Genomic DNA, 20,882 nt, shown 5'->3' on the forward strand with positions numbered 1-20,882 from the left:
GACATGCAACAGCTTCAATTCCACCTGACGAAGGAAGATGGACTCTATAAAATGAGTGGCGCTTATTGATCCCTAAAAGCACCCCTCCATAAGAATCGTCACGGTCCATGCGGATAATATTAAAATCGTGGAAAGAGATATCATTTTGAGAAGAAAGCCAAGTTTCGGACAAAGCAAAAATATCACAATTAGTTTCATGCAGAAGAAATTTTAACGGATCCAGTTTGGGGATTAGACTACGGCAATTCCACTGTAATACAGTGATATCTCCGACCTCTCGGCTTAAATTAGCCATCAAGAGAGATAAACATTGAAATGAGGGGCCAAGTTTGCATCAATTGCTTCAAAAAAGTCTTCACTACAGGAAGCATTGCGTTAACAACCCGAATAGAATTGTACAATGAAAAAACCATGAATTCTATATTCACAAACCATAAATTTTATGGTTTACACAATGCTTATTATCGTCCACGATACCGTGAATGCACATTGGAATTCATAGTTTCTGACCATACATTTCACTGTTTTGGCGAAAATAACCATGAAAAAGGGGTATTGTTATGCAGCGTGACCATGAAAAAAATGGCGATTTTCCATACATTGGAAAGCACAAAAATATGAAGTCCATGGTAATAACAGCTTCCACTTTTCATAGTAAAACCATGAAAATCCGTTTATTTCCATTGTCGATACGAGGATGGAAATCAAGGTTTTTCTATGGTATATAATTATGGTTTCAACCATGAAATGTCATGGTTTACTATGAATAATTTAATTTTTATGGATTGGAATAGTTTGCTGAAGTTATTTCTCGCTTCAAGGAATTTTATTCACGATTAGTTGTGCTTTTGAACAAACTTTATAAACGTTTATTTAAAAGCACGGCCAATCAGGAATACAATTCCTCAAAACAAGAAAAAACTTAAGCAAACTAGTTAATCAAAAAAAGAAATTAATTATTATTTTATTTTAATTTATAATTGATCAAATGCCTTTCATTATAAAGGTTATGTTGCTGAAATTCAGCCCTGATTTGAACTTAAATCCAAATATCAAAATTCAGACTACAAACTTTACCAAGCCTTGTTCGAGCTATCATATATGTCATCATCATTATGGCTACTTTCATTCGAAGTGTTCGGATTGTTGAAAAAGGCTGAATTGTCATAGGCATCATTTTTCATGTCCGAAGGTTCTATGTAATAACCAAATATATAGGCTAATTTTAGCAAATCGATCAGTAGTGTGATGTCCGTATGTGTTGCATTGACCGGAGATTTCTGGACCAAAAACTGTCGAAAATAGGCTGCCCAATCTGGTCCAAACATGGAGTTCGAATTACTGCTTCCCGACGCTCAGTTACAGTGTAATTTGTCCACATTAACAACGTTGATGTACACAAAGTATGCTAGAAAAAAAATTGATAAGTAGGTACAAATTTTAAGGTTTTAAGTACCAGTAAACAGATACTTACAGACACACTCATCGCCACACCGTGGTTGCGTTCGTGATACGAAAAATAATGTTACTCTTAGCTCAGCTGATGAGCATCGATTTGTCACTGTTGATCAGAGATGGCTCAAGGTAAATCTTTCCAGAATAATTTCAACGTTTGTATCTAGTCATTTTTCTGTTGCTATTACCGATGATACGGTTCTGAAAAAGAATAAATCAGAATAATTTGCCTCTTTACAACATAGGTAGACAGTACTTACTATAAACTATAATATAATACAGGAACATTAGGCCATTGAGGCAATACTTTTTTGGAGCACGATTTTCTTATTTCAGTCTACCATCCAGATTGAGAAATTCCTCCATGTTGGCATCGTTTAATTTCTTTCGTGAAGGCGGATGATATTTTACGGCGTCTACGTAGTATTTCCGTCGACACAGACATGCAACAGGTTGCGGAACTGGTGGCAAACGAATTGGTGGAGGAAGCTCGGACGAGGAACCACTGGAAGTTCCAGCACCCCCAACAGCTCCGTCACTCGGAGAATTACCGGAATCGTTGTCCTCATATACTGAAGCAAATGGTTTTCGATAGATTCTTGTGGCCAATCCGTCGTTCCCAAGTAGTCGCAAATGTCTCCTTCCATTCTCGCTGTAGCAGCGGCGACGCGGAACTGCTTAAAATCTGCAAAAAAAACTATGAGTTGAAAAAAAACCTAGTTATTCGTATAAAAATGGACCTACCACGTCGTTTTTGCAATAAAATTGTCAGCGAAAAAAAATATTATTCTGGATAAAATGGCGGGCACACAAAACAAATCTCTACACGAAAAAATGGTTATGTTCAAAACTAGCAAAATTTTACTAGTGTTCGTTTTGGTTATGGATCTTCATTCCACCATTAAGTACATTGTAACAATAATAATCACAATAAAATTATTGTAATACCGTGTTTCTGATATTTTCAAAAACGATTAAAAAACGATGAAGTTTATTGTTAAACTGAAAATCATTGTTCGGTTATTTTAAAACCATGGTCTTTGCTACACCTTTGAACACCTCTTATTGATTCAGAATGAAAAAATGCCATTCAAAATGTCAGATAATTTAAAAATTCCTGGTTGGATAGCAGGTTCTGAAAAATTAACATTAATATTATTTGTTTGCGAAGTCCCCTCATCGATGGAATTATTATTTGGAGATAAATTCCCGCGGAAACCAGGAGGTGTTATTTTTTCTTTTACCGTAGCTGATTGATTTTTGCCTACACTGTTTGAGGAAATAACCATTGGAATTTTTTTCGGTACCTTGGGAGAAGATTGTCTTGTACGCTTCCGAGTGTTTCCTACAAAGAAGACCGGTTGCACATCATCCGCCGAGTCTGAGTCTTCGCTATCAACTGGCAGCACTGAGAAAAGGTTACTGGATTGCTATAAATATAATGATTTAAAAATTCTAAGAATTATTATTCTCCGTTCAACTGTTTTGAATTTCAATGTACATTCACAATGTACAGGGAAACAAGAAACATTAAAAGAACATGAAACCTGTCGGGCCCTGTTTAGAACTCGAAAGGTTTTTTTTAAAGAATTTAGCATTTATAAAAAATTCACCAAATCTAATAATTGAACTACTAAAAAACACGTTTTACAACCAGTAAAAATAAAACATAATTATGTAAAAGCATAAATTTTCACAAAGAAACGATCTCACCAAAGTTCATCAAAAGGTGCTAGGTTTCCGCCGTTGTTATCTCCCAGTTCTTCTTGGTACTGGTAGTCTTGAAATGGCTGCTACTGAATATTTTCATTAATACTAATTCCTCCATACTACCGCACTTCCGTTGTTTTGTAAACTCTATATTTGGAACGACTATACCGCACTTCCGTTGTTTTCCATAGAATAGCTGTCAATCGCAGCAACCGAGCCATTCCAACAACAATTCTATCTTACTTCTGTCAGGCAGCTCGTAAGACGAGAATTACAACAGGGAATAGTGTACTGCTTTAAAGCCGCCCCTTTTTCCTCACACTCTTTTAACTTCATGGAAAATTCATTAGCTTTCTGCATACATTGGATGTAGAGTGTCCATTTCCCGGCCGTTTTCTCATTCTCGGGAATCGGGAAATCTGGTGGCCTGTTTCCCGGGAATTCCCGGGATCCCGGGAAATATTCAAAAACATGTATGTATGCTATTCGATTCAAACCTGTAGTGCATACAAGTCCATAATTTGTTCAAAATGTACTCTTCACAATGTTTTTCAACTTATTTTTAATCAAATAACTCAACCTGTTTTCAACAATAATAAATTGAAAACAGTCAAATGAACAATAAAAAAGCCTGAATAAGTCAAATGAAGAATTCATTCATGCAACTAGGGGTTAATAAAAAAAAATCTTTTAGTTTGTTTGATTTTTCCATCTTTTTTTCGTTTTTCTGAACACTTTACAAATTTGCTTTTCATATGAAGAAAGCGATGTCTTCTTCATTTTTAAGTTTTCAAACAAATGCATAAATATTACTTTCAAGAAAACGCAATCTGCCGACCTGCTGCGCGATTTTTCATATGTTTTTCGAAGTGTTGTGGGTTTTCGTTCAATGAAACGGCGAGGAAATACATATTATATTTTTAAACTTATCTATTTGAGAAATAAAAAATGCACCAAATGGCTCCAAAGCGTCTTCTGCTTCAGGAATCGGCATATTCTCAATGAGTTTTGTATGACTACATTTTCAAAAAGATCAATAAGAATAGTTCCGGAGGCTATTAGGCTTTCCCAGAGTTTTAATTCCATACATGTCGGGATTTCCCGGGAATGAAACTATGATTCCCGGGAATCGGAAATTCCCGAATTTTCGAAATTCCCGGGAATTCCCGACCGGGAAATCCCGGGACGGACACTCTAATTGGATGATGATTCCATCCGGACACATATATTTTGAAATCGTCACGTCATCACTTCAACCAAAATCACCTTTTACGCTCTAAACTCAGAACCAGAACAAATAAATCTTTAGAATTTTTTTCCAAATTCCTTTCCAATTTGCGGCTCGACCCTCGGAAAGTCATTCTGCTTACCCGCAGGAATATAAACCAAATCGATCATCAAACTCTTTTCCGCACGATTTGGATAATCAAACTAATGTATATATTTTTCAACACTTCTTCACAGTAGCTGTAGCCGCCACTGACCGATCCCTTACTGGCGTACGACTTAAGCGCCACTCCGTTAGGAGATCGTACGCCACGGTTTAATATGCCCGGTGAGACTCCGCTGAGGGCGAGTCCATAAATTGTCCTTAAAAGTGATTAAGGATCGGATCAGATAGGGCTCTCCAAATAGCTAACCCAAAATGCGACGAAACTAACACATGACGAAATTGCGATCAATCAACATGAAATTCCAGAACAGCTCAGTTATAGATCGCCCATACCTGGCAATCACATCACCGAACTAGCGACCTCCCGAATCCCAATTATAATCGGCAATTTAGGTACATATGAACCCCCAGGTCCTTCCCCTTACTACCCCAGTGTGGTCAAGTCCTTCACTTAATTAATGAAACAGTTCAACAAACATTTACAGTTTTACAATTTATTGCCTAACGATCAACTTTGAATTATGGCATTTCAAATTCTACCTACTACTTGCGTGCAATACTTTCTTAAACGCCTAAATGTCCTTCTTCATCGTGCGTGCTTTCAGCGACAAGTCTCAATGCAGCATAGCTTGTCGCGCCCGGGCTTTTATGTTGAGAAGTGGGGCTTCCCTAAATTATCGGCTGGGAAATTCGGCCTCGCCACTTATGATTTCATGTTGTGGGATCTAAGTCACCGTAAATGGAAAATATTTTCGGATCAGCAATTTTTCCACTGGGGCATCATATAGGCATGACCCCCTCGATGCTATAAAGCTCCCCAAGGAATTCCGACTGGAATCGACTCACCCAATCCTGCGTTCCTGATACTTGCTGGCGAAAAGGAGAGTCGCTGGCGGGTCCCGTTGATGACTCCTAACGATGAGTCACGCTCTTGGATGCTGTGGTTGCCGCTCGGATGTCCGTCGAAGGTGTTGAGTGTCGAGCGAAGGATTATCTAACACGAGGTGTGGTCGGATAGCGTTTAAACTTTGACCTGCGGTCAAAGGGCGATGACCGACGCTGTGTCGCACTGCACTGACCTTGAACGGCTGCTGGGTCAGTTAAATAAGCTTGTGTTAACTGGAGTGGCCCTCTCAGCCACGTGGAGCTCCCGTCACTCCCCCGAAACGCTGTGGTGACGTAACGTTTCGCTTCCGACGGGTTATATTGTCGGGTGTTCTTGACGTGGCGGGAAAACGGAGCAGCGGAGTACTGCGTGGTCCAGGTTTGATCCGGCTGGGGGGGGGGGGGGGAAATGTGTGCCTTCTTCGACACGGAAACATTAAAACACGCACGATTTATTCAAGCACGCACAATTACCTTGCTGGATGAAACTTTGCACGCAAAAACTATCTTTATCTGGCACGCACTTTCCTGAACTAATTCTCTAAGCTAGAAATCGAGAATTACCTATTAATTAACATGAAAAATCTGACCGCACTATAGCTTACTTCAAATTGGACTCAAACATTCACGGCCCACACGCACTTCCACTGCCGATCACGCTCAAGAAACGTTTGATCGCCTCCTTGAGCTCTCAGTACAGGGAAGGCGACCTTGCTACGAACGCCCTCGGCGGAAGTTCACAATCCCCGAGAGTTCTAAGAGATCATCTCAAGAGATTATAATTTCGTCAACTGCATCAGAATCGCAGTAGCTAATTGGTTCTAACTGAAACAATTCAACACCTCGCGGGAGAATGTATGAACGTCTCCTCAGCGTATCGAACCGCATTGCTCAAACCGTCGATCGCGCGAATCGATATTATGTTCGAGATCGATCGAGGGGCGGACAAACTGGGCCTACTTTAAGGCGGAGAGTATATGTTGAATTTTCCAATATGAGGACTGCTACATAACACCAGACTATTTTTACGAAAATTTGGTTATTGACACATAACCAAATTTTCGTAAGGGGGCGAATATAAGAAAATTCAACCCTCTGTTAAACTAAATGACGATATTTATGAATGGACTGGACTATTAAACTAAATATAATAATGAATAACAGGTACTATTGATAAGCATATAACTAACAGGTACTATGAATAAACTAATAACGGTTCATTGATCTTTGGTGTATTAATATTTGACGTCACAGTTGGCTGACTTAAGTTTCGATGTATGAACAACAATAATTTCGGACAAACTGAACTCTAAACAGGTTAAGTCAACATTGAAACTACACAATTTTCAATAGAAAACCGTTTCAAGCTAACCGTACCTAACATGTTGAATGAAATCAACGCTCCTCCTAAACATCAGGTTCAATCTAGTCATAGACAACTCCAAGCCCTCCGCTTGAATACGTCTAGACTGATTTCACCGCAAAAATGAACATCTCAACAAACAATAATACAGGTTTATTCCGTTTCGAATAACTCCAACTTCTTGGAAAAAAAATCGTCACGGAATTTACCGCAACGCGTTTAGTAAGTCACATCACGCCCATGCATAAGCTTGGGAAAAGTTTCATGACTATTAAAACGCAACGTCCACACAACTACTACCTACAACAATAACATTAATGCAGAATCTAACGCCAAACATAGTGCTGGCTATTCATGCTTTCTGTTAGCATCAATGAAAGCTCAATCAGAATGATTGACTTCTACCACGTAACACATACATATAACGTCCGAAATCATTCTTGCATTTATGTTGCTGCAAGCACAGCTTCCGAAGCACACTTGAATGCTTGTGCTATAAAGCTCAATGAAACAAAACTTCTGCTAACCATAATGAATAAACACACTAATACATCGAAACACTGCCTGCCGTGGCTGTAAACGTCAAAATTAATAAAGTAAACAACACCTCATGGGTGGGAGTGAAATTTTGGTCTGCTGTTTTTACGGTGAATATTAGCGTTTTAAAGCATGTAAATCGGTTTAGATTGATTGGATTGTGAGTAACTACTTTCGAGGTGAGTTAAACTTATTTTTAATCTGTTTACATTGTTTTAGGAGCGACATCGTTGTGGCAATATTACAAGCTGGAAGGTGCCCAAGTGGAGCGTTTTCTGTGTGGACGGGGTCGGACTGCCGAAGGGGAATGTACCGACCAAACGGACAAAATATCCAACTGTGGAGGATGCTGGTTCCTGATAGCAATCAGGGAGGAAAAGTTCCATAGGGTAGGTGAGTTTGCGAACATTTTTTTTTTTTTTCTTTTTGATAGGAGTTTAACCCGTTAAGGTCATTCTTCCTCGATTCGATTGGATGGTTAACCCATTAGGGTCATGCTTCGTGGTAGTCTTTTATAATTTGTTGATTAATCCGGCTTTGCGGAGGAAGGCAACTAATTTGGATTCTTCTTGGGGGCAGTTGCTTAGGATCTCTCGCATATTCGATGCTAGGCCACTAGTTTGTCGGGTGGTGTGGAATTGTGGGCACACAGTGAGAATGTGTTTCACTGTGATAACAGTGTCGCAGCATGGACAAATCTGAGGGTCGGTTTTGGTCAAAAGGTGTTCGTGAGTGAGGCGTGTGTGGCCGATGCGAAGACGGGTGAGGGCCCTTCTTTCGAGTGGGCTTAGTCGGTCGTTCCATCTGATAGTGGTGTTCTTTATCTCCCTGAGTTTCGCTTGCTGATTTGAGTCCCATTCCAGGTCCCATGCCAGCTGAAGGATGTTTTTTATGTGGGTGGTGGCGTCTTGCTGAGGAATGCCTATCAATGGTGGGTCGAGAAGAGTAGCTGCAGCAGCGAGTTTGTCCGCGGCCTCATTGCCGGGGATTCCTGCGTGGCCTGGTACCCAGCAGAAGGTTATCCGTTTGTCGAGGGCCATTTGGGAGATCGAAGGGAGCCATGGATGTTTTATGTTGCCGAGCGACAGGGCCGTAAGCACGCTGGCTGAGTCGCTGAATATCACTGTGTTTGGTTCGCAGGTTTGAACAGCCTTGAGGATGGCAAATGCTTCAGCACTAAATACTGAGCATTGTGTGGGGATGGGAAGTGTTAAGTTATTTCTGCCGTTGTATATGCCACTGCCGACACGGCCAGTGGTTGTTTTCGACCCATCAGTGTAGACATGTGGGAGGTGGCCATACTTAAAGTTGACCAGCTGTCTGAAGTGTGTTTGGATGACCTTTGGGGGGTCGTTAGGTTTTATTCTGCGCAACAAGTCTAGATGAACTTTCGGAGTTTTATCATTCCAGTATTTGATTTTAGGTTCAGGGCGGGGGCAGATAGGCGGAATTTCATTGCCTGTCAATTCCGAGAGGAATTTGTTCGTGCGGATTGCCATAGGGGAATCTTCGGGTTTGCGAACATTCACTGATGCTCTTTGTATTCTTTTTAGGTGGCGATCGGACTATAGATGAGGGTGGCAAATCAAGTTGGGTGATACAATGCATGCTACGATACATAACTCATACGATGTCGCGCGACACGGGGTGTCCATAAATGGCGAAACATCTCAAGGTACCCAAACTTTTATTACTTTTTTTTTTATCACGCTGAAAAACTTTCATACTTATTTATGAATTGGAAGCTACCTCCCGCATACTAAAAAACTATATCTCAAACAGTATATACGATTCATCTACAGCTTCAGAAAAAGTGATTTTTAGTGTAAACGTAGCTGTTCTATTAAACTTTACTTCGACGAAAAATTTGAACGATAAAAAAGAAACATGGACCTTTAAGTGAAAAAGTGATGGTATCTGTAAAGGTGATAGAATGGTATGAACGATTTCCTTAAATTTTTCTGTAATCATAAAAATTATCCCGAACCGTTAACCTTACCTTCAAACTTAAACTTCAAAAATGAGCGAAACGCCGGTCAGAGATGCCAGGTAGTTTTACAAAACATCAGTGAGTGGTTGAGAATATCTCTTATATTTTTTTATATTCTGATACGACTCTATAGAGTTTCGAAGACAATAATTTATCTTGGAGGTATGCACATACATCGTACTAAACGAGGTTTAGTTCACGCTTTCCGCGATGCGTTTAAAATAGCTTTATGAAATTAAGTACGGTTACGAGTGATTCTTTGCAAATCCATCTGCACTTAATTACAATTTTATTTAATTTGTGATCCCTAAAACATTCTTAACTTACATACTACGATCATCCTGATCAGATTAAATATTTACCTTTAAATTTTGCATCTCAATATCTAAACAAATATTGATAAAACATTGAACCTGGCACCACTGATGTAGACTTTGTTTTGGTTGTCAAACGCGAAGCACGAAAAAATCGGTGTGGTCTTCTCGCCAGCGCCACAAAATCATGACATCGAAATTGCGGTTCAGCAAATTTGTGCGCTATCTCGCCGGATTCGCGCGGAACATAATTTTCAACGCAGTCCGAGAGACGGAACGAAGTTGATTCAGCAGTCGCAATGTTCTGTGAGGTAAGCTCGGGAAAATTTTCCATTTATGTGGGTGCCGGTTTGCGGCACGCAGTGATGTGCAAGTGAATGTTTACGCAACAGACTTATCTGTAATAGATTTTTCTGCTCATTTTTATACTGATTGTTTAATTGCACTGTTTTTAAAAGTGTTTTTTTTCCTTTCCAGCGGTTATTCTACATCTGCCGCTAGTTCCAGTCAGGGACTAGACCGATCTTTGAAGCGGCTGGATTAAGGTGTAAAACGCTCTGGAAGAATTTTAAGCCGAGATCTGAAAGATGTTCCGGAGGAAATCCGTATTAACCGTTCCGCTTCCAGCGCTCAATCTTGACTGGTTATATTCGTTGTTGCGGTATGTTAAACGCGGTGTCTTAAGAATCACCTTAACAGAAATTTTTAAAATTCTCATTGCAGGCCACCTAGTTCCAGAAGGCCTTCCCGAGGTGCGTACAGCTCTGGTTCAGGAGTAATGGAAAAAGAGCTTGAACGCAGCAATGGACATTTCCCACTACAACGCCCTTCTTCGGGTGTATATGGATAATGAGAATTCCTTCTCGCCAACGGAATTTCTGGCGGATTGGCACCTATCAGCGATTAATTTCGCGCTACTGCCAAGAGGGAGCAAACAAGGCTCTGGAATTCTCTGGAATTGAAATTCTTGCGAGAGAATCAGCTTCCAGTAATTGGCAGCGTTTTCAACGCTGCGCCAGGACAATTTGTTTTTCGCCACGTATCGATATAGAGCGGCGCTAAAAAACGATATTCAATAAAATGTTGCAATTAAAAAACATTTTTCATTTTTATCCGTTTATTCATTTAAAGTCAAATCGTTACACAACCATTGACGTAAGCGTTTAGGAATGAGAGCTCCTCGAAAAAAACTATAACGATGACAATCCGATGATCTAAATACATTTTCAGCAATCGGTTTTTAAACCTAACATGGACTGCATGTAGAACAGTTCGTCCATACAAGTGTTTTAACGGTTATTAACAATTACATAACCTAACGACATATTAAAAATACTGTGAATTTGGAATTCACGATTAAACTAATGTATTTGACTATTTGAATAATCGTTTGCTAAACGTTTTTTTACGCTTCATCAAATCATCGCTTTACTATTAAGGAAACCGTTTGGTTACAATCCTCATTTATGCGGGCTAATTTATTATAATATATAATTCTATATAAATAATTCTATATATATATAATTCTATATAAATACCCTAAACATGCAAAATTATCTTACGTGAACAAGAAAAATAAATAATTTAAATTAAAGTACGGAAGAAAATAATTACAAATGTTAATGCATACGATGTTGCACGGCAATATGTGCCCTCTAATTATGCAACATCTCAAGAAGTTTAGCGGATTTCTAATCAATCATGTGATTGCGACCAACACTGCGGTGAAGTTGCAATCAAAGATTGACGATTTAATATTCAAATTCCGTTAGATTCGTTGGTTATTCGGCAGGCTCGATTGACTAAGTCACTCGACATGTTCTTCCGCAAAAGGCATGGAGATTAGTTGGTCATCATTTAAGTTTCCCCAAACTTAAACTCGCACTTTGTTTCCCTTTCGGTACTCCTCATCAACGCTTTAAGAGCTCCGAGTTTTCTGGTTCTACAGGTCATCATTCACTAGATTTTTGCTAGGTCTAGGAACTCGCTCTGACTTCTGGTCGAGGGGAAAGTCCTTGCCAATCAACGTACGAAAAACGGTAATTTATCTTAAAAACTGTTAGAGAAGTAGTTTGGCTAATCTGCCAGAATTGTAATGATGTTCTTGTCGTTTTTTTTATGGTGGAGAACAAAAACGTGTACAATTTCTAATTGATATTTCCTGCAACCAGAGCTATTCGCGTCATGGTGCTTTGTCGTTACAGTCAAAACTGGAGTACATAGCTTGATAATTAATTTTGATTGATACAAACGAGTGAATCAACCAGGATCAACAAATTTTTTAAGGAATTTGCAGTTAAATATTCCTAAAGATTTTCCTTCAGGGCTAACTAAATCGTAGCAATGTCTTCCTAACAATCTTTTAACGATTGCGGGCACATATTTGGGTGCTAGTTTCCCGCAAAATCCCTTCCCCTTGTCCGATTGTTCAGTATTTTTCTTTAGGACTTTTTCGCCTAAGGAATAGGTGGGGCAATTTGAGTTCGATCGTAAATTATATTGCTTGGAATGTTTCTGATATGCTAACTGTAAGTTTTTTTGGATATCCGCGTACATTTTCTTCCGGTCTTCGTCGTCGATCTCGTTCGTATTTCCACTTGGTGAGTCGCGTAAACTACGATATTCGGTTCCCTTGCTGATCATGTTTCGACCGAAAAGAGCGAAGAACGGAGAGTAACGTGTTGCGTCGTGCGTGGTGTTGCGTATGGCGTTGGCGATCTTCTGGATGTTGTTCGCCCATTCTTTATGATCTTTCACGATCGATGCGCGTAGAGCTGTGGTGATCACCCGATTGACTCTTTCGGTGTCGTTGATTTGCGGGTGATAGTTGGGCGTTCTCCAATGCGTAACCTGATAGCGCTTCAACAAATCTTGGAATGTGGCGGAAATGAATTGGGAACCGTTGTCGGAAAGTATCACCTCTGGAGCTCCAAACAGCAGGAATATGTGGTTTTCCACAAACTGAACTAGAGATTCTGCGGTGGCTAGTCTGAACGGCTGGACTAGTATGAATTTGGTGAACAAATCCGTCACGACAAGCAGACATGTGTTCCTGTTTTTACCAGATATTGGAAGAGGACCGACGTAATCCATGGTTACGAACTGCCACGGGTATTCTGCGGTTTTCCTCTGCTCAGCCATCGGTGGTGTCGAGTTCTGATTCGAAGCTTTGCTCATTTGGCAACGAACACAATTCCTACAGAAGTTTTTAACCTCGCTGCTCATCAAGGGCCAGAAAAAGGGTTCTCTAATTAGAGTTAGCGTTTTATCTGGTCCGAGGTGAGCCTGATTGTGGGAGGACTCGATGATTTCTCTCCTCTCCGCTTTCGGCGGGTAACGTTTCCATTGAAACCTGGGGTCTTCGACTTTTCCTAGCTGCTTCACGTATTTGAAAATTTGACCTTCTACCACTCGAAAGTCTGCGAAGTCCGCTGGATGTTTCCTGATGTTTTCGATTAGCTGCTGGTACTCGTCATCGGTCTGGGAAATCGCGAAAATCGACTCAACGGATCGGGAAAGGCAATCAGCAAGGATATTGCATTTTCCCTTTCTGTACTCTAGCTCGAAATCGTACGATTGGATTTTGAGTGCCCACCGAAGCAGCTTTGCGTTACCGGTTTCGACTCCCATCGTGAAAAGCCAGAGAAGGCTGCGTGCGTCCGTTACAACCTTGAAGCGCGTACCCTCGACGAAATGGCGAAAATGCTCAATGGCTAGCAATACGCCAAGGCATTCCTTCTCCACGCTCGCGTACTTGCGTTGCGTACTGCTCAGCTTCTTACTGAAATAGGCGATGACTTTAGACTGACCTTCCACGTTTTGAATCAGGGCGGCTCCCACGGCATTGTCCGATGCGTCTGATTCGATTGAAAACGGTAAATCGAAGTTGGGGTTTCCGAGAATCGGGGCTGATATTAGGGCGGACTTTAGCTCCTCGAAGGCGGATTCAGCGGCTTCAGTCCAGATGAACTTCCCTTTAGCTTTCTTCAAGAGGTCGGAGATCGGGGCTACCACTCTGCTGTACTCCTTGATGAAGCGCTGGTAGAAACCTGCGAGACCTAGCAATCGGCGAACGTCCTTTACGCTTCGCGGTCTTGCGTAATCGAGGATCGGCGAAATTCTAGCGTTGTCAATCGCGACTCCATCTTCGGTCAAAAGGTACCCAAGGTAAGTGACCTTTTTCCTGCAGAACCTGCTCTTATCCAAAGAGATGGTTAGCTTAGCTTTGGATAGTCTTTCGGCGACGATGTTTAAGAGGCGGACGTGTTCGGAGTATGACTTCGTGGCGATGACTATGTCATCGAGGTACACGAATACATTTGGCTCTAGGTCGAACCCTATGACCTTATCCATCAATCGGCACATCGAGAATCCTGCGTTGCATAGACCGAAAGCGCAAACCTTGAAGCGGAACAAACCACGGCTAGTCCTGAACGCAGTATAGTCTCTAGATTCCTCTTTGAGGGGAATCTGGAAATACGCGTCCTTGAGGTCCACCACCGAAAAATACTTTGCCTTCTCCAGTTTGTGAAAGATTTCTCCCATATTCCTCATGGGGTAGGAATCTTTCTTGGTCCAAGCGTTGATGTTGCGAGAGTCCAAACAAACTCTTAGTTTTCCGTTCGCTTTACGAACAGGGACTAAGCAGTTGGCCCACTCGCTTGAGCATTCTTCAATAGCATCCATGCGTTTGTAACGATCGATTTCGGCGTCCATTTCGGACTGTATGGCCGGCGAACACCGATAGAGTGGCTGACGTCTTGGTGTTGCACCTTCCTTGAGGACGATTTCGTGCTGCAACAGATGGGTCCTTCCAAGATGATCTGCTGTAGTTACGGGGAACTTCTTGATGACCTCGACCAACTGCTTCCTCTCCTCCGATGACAACTCGTGTTCAGTCTCGATCGTTTCGGCTGTCGTCTTCGAAGGCTCCGGGAATTCAAGGGCGGGGATGTCTAGGGATTCATCTGGTTCTGTCGGTTTCAGCATGGGAAGAGATTCGATGGGTAGAATGGTGAAGTTGATCTCTGGAACACTGCAGCCTTCTGTGTTTTCCGTTTCTACGGTGGCCAAAGTCTCGAATCCGTTCTTACCTTCCATCATGGGTTTGATTCCGAACGACTTCCAGAAGTTGTATCCCAGGATGAGTTTCCTACAAACTTGAGGTACAACTACTGTCGGAATGACTCTCGTAATACCTTTGAACTCGATCGGCAAGTTCACGAGTCCCAGGCATTCGTGTGTGGTCTTGTCGGCAGTCACTATTTTTACTGGACTTGGTTGGAGTTTAAGGCCGTTCTTTTCTGCGATATCTTCCACGCTGGTTACGCTCACACTCGCTCCTGAATCGAGTAACGCTTCGTATTCCTGGTCAAATATTCTGACTGCGATATAAGGACAACGATCAGCTTGGATCCTTACCTCGCAAACTCTCTGTATCGGGTCGTCGTATTCGTCGGGTTTGGAATTGGGAACTTTTTCGTGAGTTGGAATGTTCGTGTTCCCTCCCAAGCAACCAGAATTCCCATAAAAAGGTTCCATAGAAGCTTAATCAGCTCTCGTTTGTGTCTGAAGAGAATGCTAATCAGCCCAAAATTTAAGTTCTTAAAGCTACTTTCAAGTTCGTTTAGGTGGCTGTAGAGAACGCTATTCAGCTCCTAAGAGAATGCCAAGAAACTTCTACGCACCGAAAAAAAAAATCCGATTGACAGATTGCTCTGACAACCACGTGTCAGATTGCTAGGTTGCCGGTCTATCATGGTCTATCTCATTGATTTTAATTATATTGTTTTGATTACAAAAGCTGCTTACACGCCTAGAGAATTGAACCGCTGCTCTCTAGGTTGCAATGAAACTCACCAGCCTCTCGACCAATCCAGCAATAGTTAATTGCCACTGTAATTATAAGTATTTAAACTTAATGTCATTTGAGATGATTGAGTGGGTTGGTCAAAAGAAGGTACCTTATTTCGTTCAAAGGACTTTCAGTACACAATATTAATCATAACAAAAATACGCATCATCAAAAATTTATTCGAATATCTTAACATTTATAAGAAAAATTCGAAAAAAATCTTGAATTCCATTTGTAAATATCAGTACAGATATAAACAAAACAAATACCATGACAAGAAATTGACAGACATTTTTGACATGTCGCTTAGAATTCCCATATAGGTTCTTTAAACACCTTAAAGTATCTTAATGGTGCGCTTTAGAATGTTACGCGAACGTTATCGACCTTCTTGAAAAACATTTTTGACATGTCGCTTAGATTTCCCATATAGGTTCTTTAAAACACCTTCAAGTATCTTAATGGTGCGTTTTGGAATGTTACGCGAACGTTATGGACCTTCTTGAAAGAAGTTCCATTAAAAGCGCTTAGAAGTTCCGTTATCGATATTTTAACCTTTCAAAGGGCGATGGAAGTTCCTGAGTAACTTTTACGCGACAAGAGTCACCTGAAGTTCCCGTAAAACATTTTTTCAGCCAAATGTGAACTTCGGAGTTCCATCTTTAAGTAAAAACGCGACTTTTGGTTGCTTGGGCTCGCTTACATTCCGAGCTCAGTTTTCCGAACCTCTTCTCGGATTACGCGGGTGCTTGTCGCAGTATGTTGACGTAACGTCCGGTGTTCCGCAAACGTAGCAAAAAATCTTTTTTGGCTCTTGACAAAGTCTCCAAAAATGACCATTTTTGCGACAATTCCAGCAAAACACCTGCGGCTTCTCTACCTTGACCTGGCTTGTCGATTGCTGGTGGGATGACTGATCGTTCTGCCGTTGCTCTCGAGGCCAGCGCTTCCTCTCGAAACGACGATCGATGTCATTGACTTCCTCCGACTCAGAATAGGACGAATAGAGTTCATCGCGGTCTTCCCTCTGGGTGTCGATGTGATGCACTGGGTTCGCCGTTCTCGGTGGGGTTTCGCGGTTTCGAAAAGCAGGGTCATTGGCGTCGATTCTGTATGCGTAGTATTCGAGTTTACGCAAGTTCGTCACGGTACGGCAAGATAACCTTGATCTGTAGTGGTCCCTCATATTGTCCCATATAACCTCGAATAGGCGATCGCTGTCCATCGGGCAGGTGAGCATTTTGTTCATGCGTTCTATCTCCATCTTGAACGTCAGGAATGTCTCGTTCCGGCTTTGCTTTCGCGTGTAGATTCGCTGCCTGTTGCCTTGATCTTTGTTAGGGTTGCCATACATATAGCGTATGCTGTTCTCGAAGTCCTTCCAGTCGATGAATTCGTCGGCGTAGCATATGTACCAATCATAAGCTTCGCGGCGAAGAATGGTATGGATTCGTTGCAGAAGCACGTCCTCACTGATCCGGTCCATTTGCGCCAGCTTCCGTACCTTATGCAGGAAATCTTCGAGGGGTCGATGGCGATTGTCCCCGTCGAATGTAAGATGCCACTTTTCCATTCGACGGTCGGCATTCTGAATCTCCGCATCCGTAATTCTACGGATATTTGGTTGCCTGGAAAAGCTTCTTCCTTCTTCGTTCGGGTGAATGTCGTCCTCTCGGGGTTGATGGACTCTTCTAGAAACCTGGTTGCGATGATGAATTGGCTGGGGATGCCTGTTCCTGGATCTCTCGAACCTTTCGTCTTCATCTGAGTCCAAGAAGCTCGATGATTGACTAGGAGGATATCCGTCGTTGTCATCTTCAAACTCCGGGTCGTTCAGGTAACGTCGTTCCTTAGGATTGGAGTAAAGTTGTGGTTCATATCGGCGCGCCGGTCGGACTGGTTCGTGAAGTTTTGGTGTCGCTCTGTAGCTAGATCTTGCTTTAGGCTCCCTTCGAACATCTGAATATCTCCGTTGCTCCTGCTCGATAATCCTAGCCTCCGCAAAATCGGTCCTCGTCTCCTCAACTCTAAGTTTCGGGTGCTGATCGTCGTTAGCTTTCGACCACATTTGAACGAGTTCGTTCTCGAGTTCCGCAATACGCCTGAGCAGTCTCGCTTTCTCTTCGTCGTCCTGGGATGTCGATGGTCTGATGTGTTTCGAAGTAGTTCCGGTTCTGCTTTCCCGATGACCTGGTTCCGCCTGATTACCTGGTTCAGGAAATCTTAAGGGGCTGCCTCCAGTAGCTAAATTCGAATCACCATATCCGGTCGTCGGTTCTATAGCCTCTTGCTGCAATGGAACTGCCATGCTGTCTGGGTAAGGGGTTTTCTTTTGAACTGGCTTGTCAGGACAGAATCTTGTCAACATTTGTCGAATTTCGTTCGTGAGCTCCTTGACCATACCAAGCGATGGCTGATCTGTAGCACGACATCTGCTGGCTCTCAAGAAGTAGTGCTTAAGACGTGAAATAGAAGCTTCATCCAGTCGGTTCTCCAATTTCCTTCCAAGTTCGTTGATTTTTCCCGCAATATAATCGAACTCCTGATCTATGGTGTACGGTGAAGTCCACTCTCGGTTCTCCCTTACGTCCTCGTGAAAAAGTCTGCGGAGCAACCTACGTTTCTCTTCTTGGTCGGTACCTAGCTCTTTTTCGTCATAAACCGATTTTCGGATCAGAAGCTCATAACTAACTTCCTCTTCCGTTAGATGGTCAGCTTTGGGGAATTTGTGTGCCATTTTTATAATTATATAAACACTTATTTTATGATATAACACCAGATAGAATTCACTTCACTTCATAAACGATTGATTATGCGATAATAATAAATATTATTGAACAATGAACATAAATAATAAATAATGTATGTACAATTTATTAACTATTCTAAATGAAAGATTAAATTACGGATTAGTACGTTTAAATGTGAATAAATATCAACATATAAACAGAAAATAACTAATCACTGAATAAATATATCTCAATTTCACAATATCACAAATCCACGAAAATAAATCTAAAAACGTGAATCAATAAATAACAAAATAAGTAAAGAAGTACGGTATGAAATAAGTAAATAATTATCTAAATAAATAAGCTATCAATAAATTAATAAATTAATAAATAAACAAATAACTATTAATGTAAATAAACAAACTCTAATTCAATAAATTACTAATAACTATACGAATGAATAAATAATTATTTACAAATTTAATACACAAGATCTAATTCTCTTAGTTTAATTGAATAGTGGAAAATTTTTAATTAATAAGATCTCAACACAATAATTATTATTACACAGCCTCGAATAATTAACGGCTGAATTATATCGATCTCAAGATTATCACAGTTTGAGTAAGGTTTTAATAAACAACTGTAATGACGAAATTTGTTACTATAATACTAATAATAATTAATGAATAATCATATAATGCAGTAGAATAATAAATAACGATAAATCAGAAACAGCAATATAAATAACGATGAACAATTATATCAAATTAACACCCACACTGTAATTAATTAGCTCAATATTACTCACGATATATTCTATGATATTTTATTCTATATTTGGTTAATTTTGTTTCTTTTATTTCCAGATAACCAAATCACGACCGAAAACTGTGAGATGTTCAATGACAAGATACGCAGAACAATACTGATGATATCAGTACGCAGATCCCAAAATATAATTAAGTCAGCTTGAATTTCCTAATATTTCTACACAATGAACCAAAACAGAACGAAATTCCTAATCATAAGTACCATAAATATTGTATCTCCAAAAATACCAAGCCGATATGTGGCTAAATAGTCATAAGTCCAATTAGATGGGGGGTAGTGTTTCAACCAATGTTGAAGTCATTTAGCTAGTAACCTATAATGTCACGAGAATATTCTCGAATAATTTTATTGTATCTTTCAATAGTTTTTCGTTAAGGTGTTTTTTTTTGTAGCTGAATTGTCCTTACAAAACTGTACCTTTTTTTCTTGATTTCGACAAATATACTGTAATCAAAAATCCATATTTATTCTTTGCTAACAAAGAAATTCAACAACTTTTGGGTACTAATATGTAACCCTTTCTCCAAAGAAACTCAATATTAAGTTCAACGCTAAAGCGAAATGTCCACAAAAAAATACCTTTAAGTTGGGCGCCAAGATGTAGCCGCCACTGACCGATCCCTTACTGGCGTACGACTTAAGCGCCACTCCGTTAGGAGATCGTACGCCACGGTTTAATATGCCCGGTGAGACTCCGCTGAGGGCGAGTCCATAAATTGTCCTTAAAAGTGATTAAGGATCGGATCAGATAGGGCTCTCCAAATAGCTAACCCAAAATGCGACGAAACTAACACATGACGAAATTGCGATCAATCAACATGAAATTCCAGAACAGCTCAGTTATAGATCGCCCATACCTGGCAATCACATCACCGAACTAGCGACCTCCCGAATCCCAATTATAATCGGCAATTTAGGTACATATGAACCCCCAGGTCCTTCCCCTTACTACCCCAGTGTGGTCAAGTCCTTCACTTAATTAATGAAACAGTTCAACAAACATTTACAGTTTTACAATTTATTGCCTAACGATCAACTTTGAATTATGGCATTTCAAATTCTACCTACTACTTGCGTGCAATACTTTCTTAAACGCCTAAATGTCCTTCTTCATCGTGCGTGCTTTCAGCGACAAGTCTCAATGCAGCATAGCTTGTCGCGCCCGGGCTTTTATGTTGAGAAGTGGGGCTTCCCTAAATTATCGGCTGGGAAATTCGGCCTCGCCACTTATGATTTCATGTTGTGGGATCTAAGTCACCGTAAATGGAAAATATTTTCGGATCAGCAATTTTTCCACTGGGGCATCATATAGGCATGACCCCCTCGATGCTATAAAGCTCCCCAAGGAATTCCGACTGGAATCGACTCACCCAATCCTGCGTTCCTGATACTTGCTGGCGAAAAGGAGAGTCGCTGGCGGGTCCCGTTGATGACTCCTAACGATGAGTCACGCTCTTGGATGCTGTGGTTGCCGCTCGGATGTCCGTCGAAGGTGTTGAGTGTCGAGCGAAGGATTATCTAACACGAGGTGTGGTCGGATAGCGTTTAAACTTTGACCTGCGGTCAAAGGGCGATGACCGACGCTGTGTCGCACTGCACTGACCTTGAACGGCTGCTGGGTCAGTTAAATAAGCTTGTGTTAACTGGAGTGGCCCTCTCAGCCACGTGGAGCTCCCGTCACTCCCCCGAAACGCTGTGGTGACGTAACGTTTCGCTTCCGACGGGTTATATTGTCGGGTGTTCTTGACGTGGCGGGAAAACGGAGCAGCGGAGTACTGCGTGGTCCAGGTTTGATCCGGCTGGGGGGGGGGGGGG

At 41.2% G+C, this 20,882-nt stretch overlaps 2 long non-coding RNA genes across 2 annotated transcripts; one reads left to right on the plus strand and one right to left on the minus strand.

Moving 5' to 3' along the window:
- Window positions 1–1,177: 1,177 nt before the first annotated feature.
- LOC129749518 (uncharacterized) lies at window positions 1,178–2,271 on the minus strand. The gene is made up of 4 exons (XR_008738065.1): window positions 2,200–2,271; window positions 1,716–2,140; window positions 1,475–1,656; window positions 1,178–1,408 (listed from the first exon to the last, which is right to left on the minus strand). It is a non-coding gene; the product is annotated as an uncharacterized LOC129749518 (long non-coding RNA).
- Window positions 2,272–9,798: 7,527 nt separating this feature from the next.
- Window positions 9,799–10,728, plus strand: LOC129747944 (uncharacterized). The gene is made up of 3 exons (XR_008737610.1): window positions 9,799–9,958; window positions 10,125–10,308; window positions 10,371–10,728. It is a non-coding gene; the product is annotated as an uncharacterized LOC129747944 (long non-coding RNA).
- Window positions 10,729–20,882: the final 10,154 nt, after the last annotated feature.

This window comes from Uranotaenia lowii, chromosome 2 (assembly GCF_029784155.1).
Source record: "Uranotaenia lowii strain MFRU-FL chromosome 2, ASM2978415v1, whole genome shotgun sequence".
NCBI lineage: Eukaryota > Metazoa > Arthropoda > Insecta > Diptera > Culicidae > Uranotaenia > Uranotaenia lowii.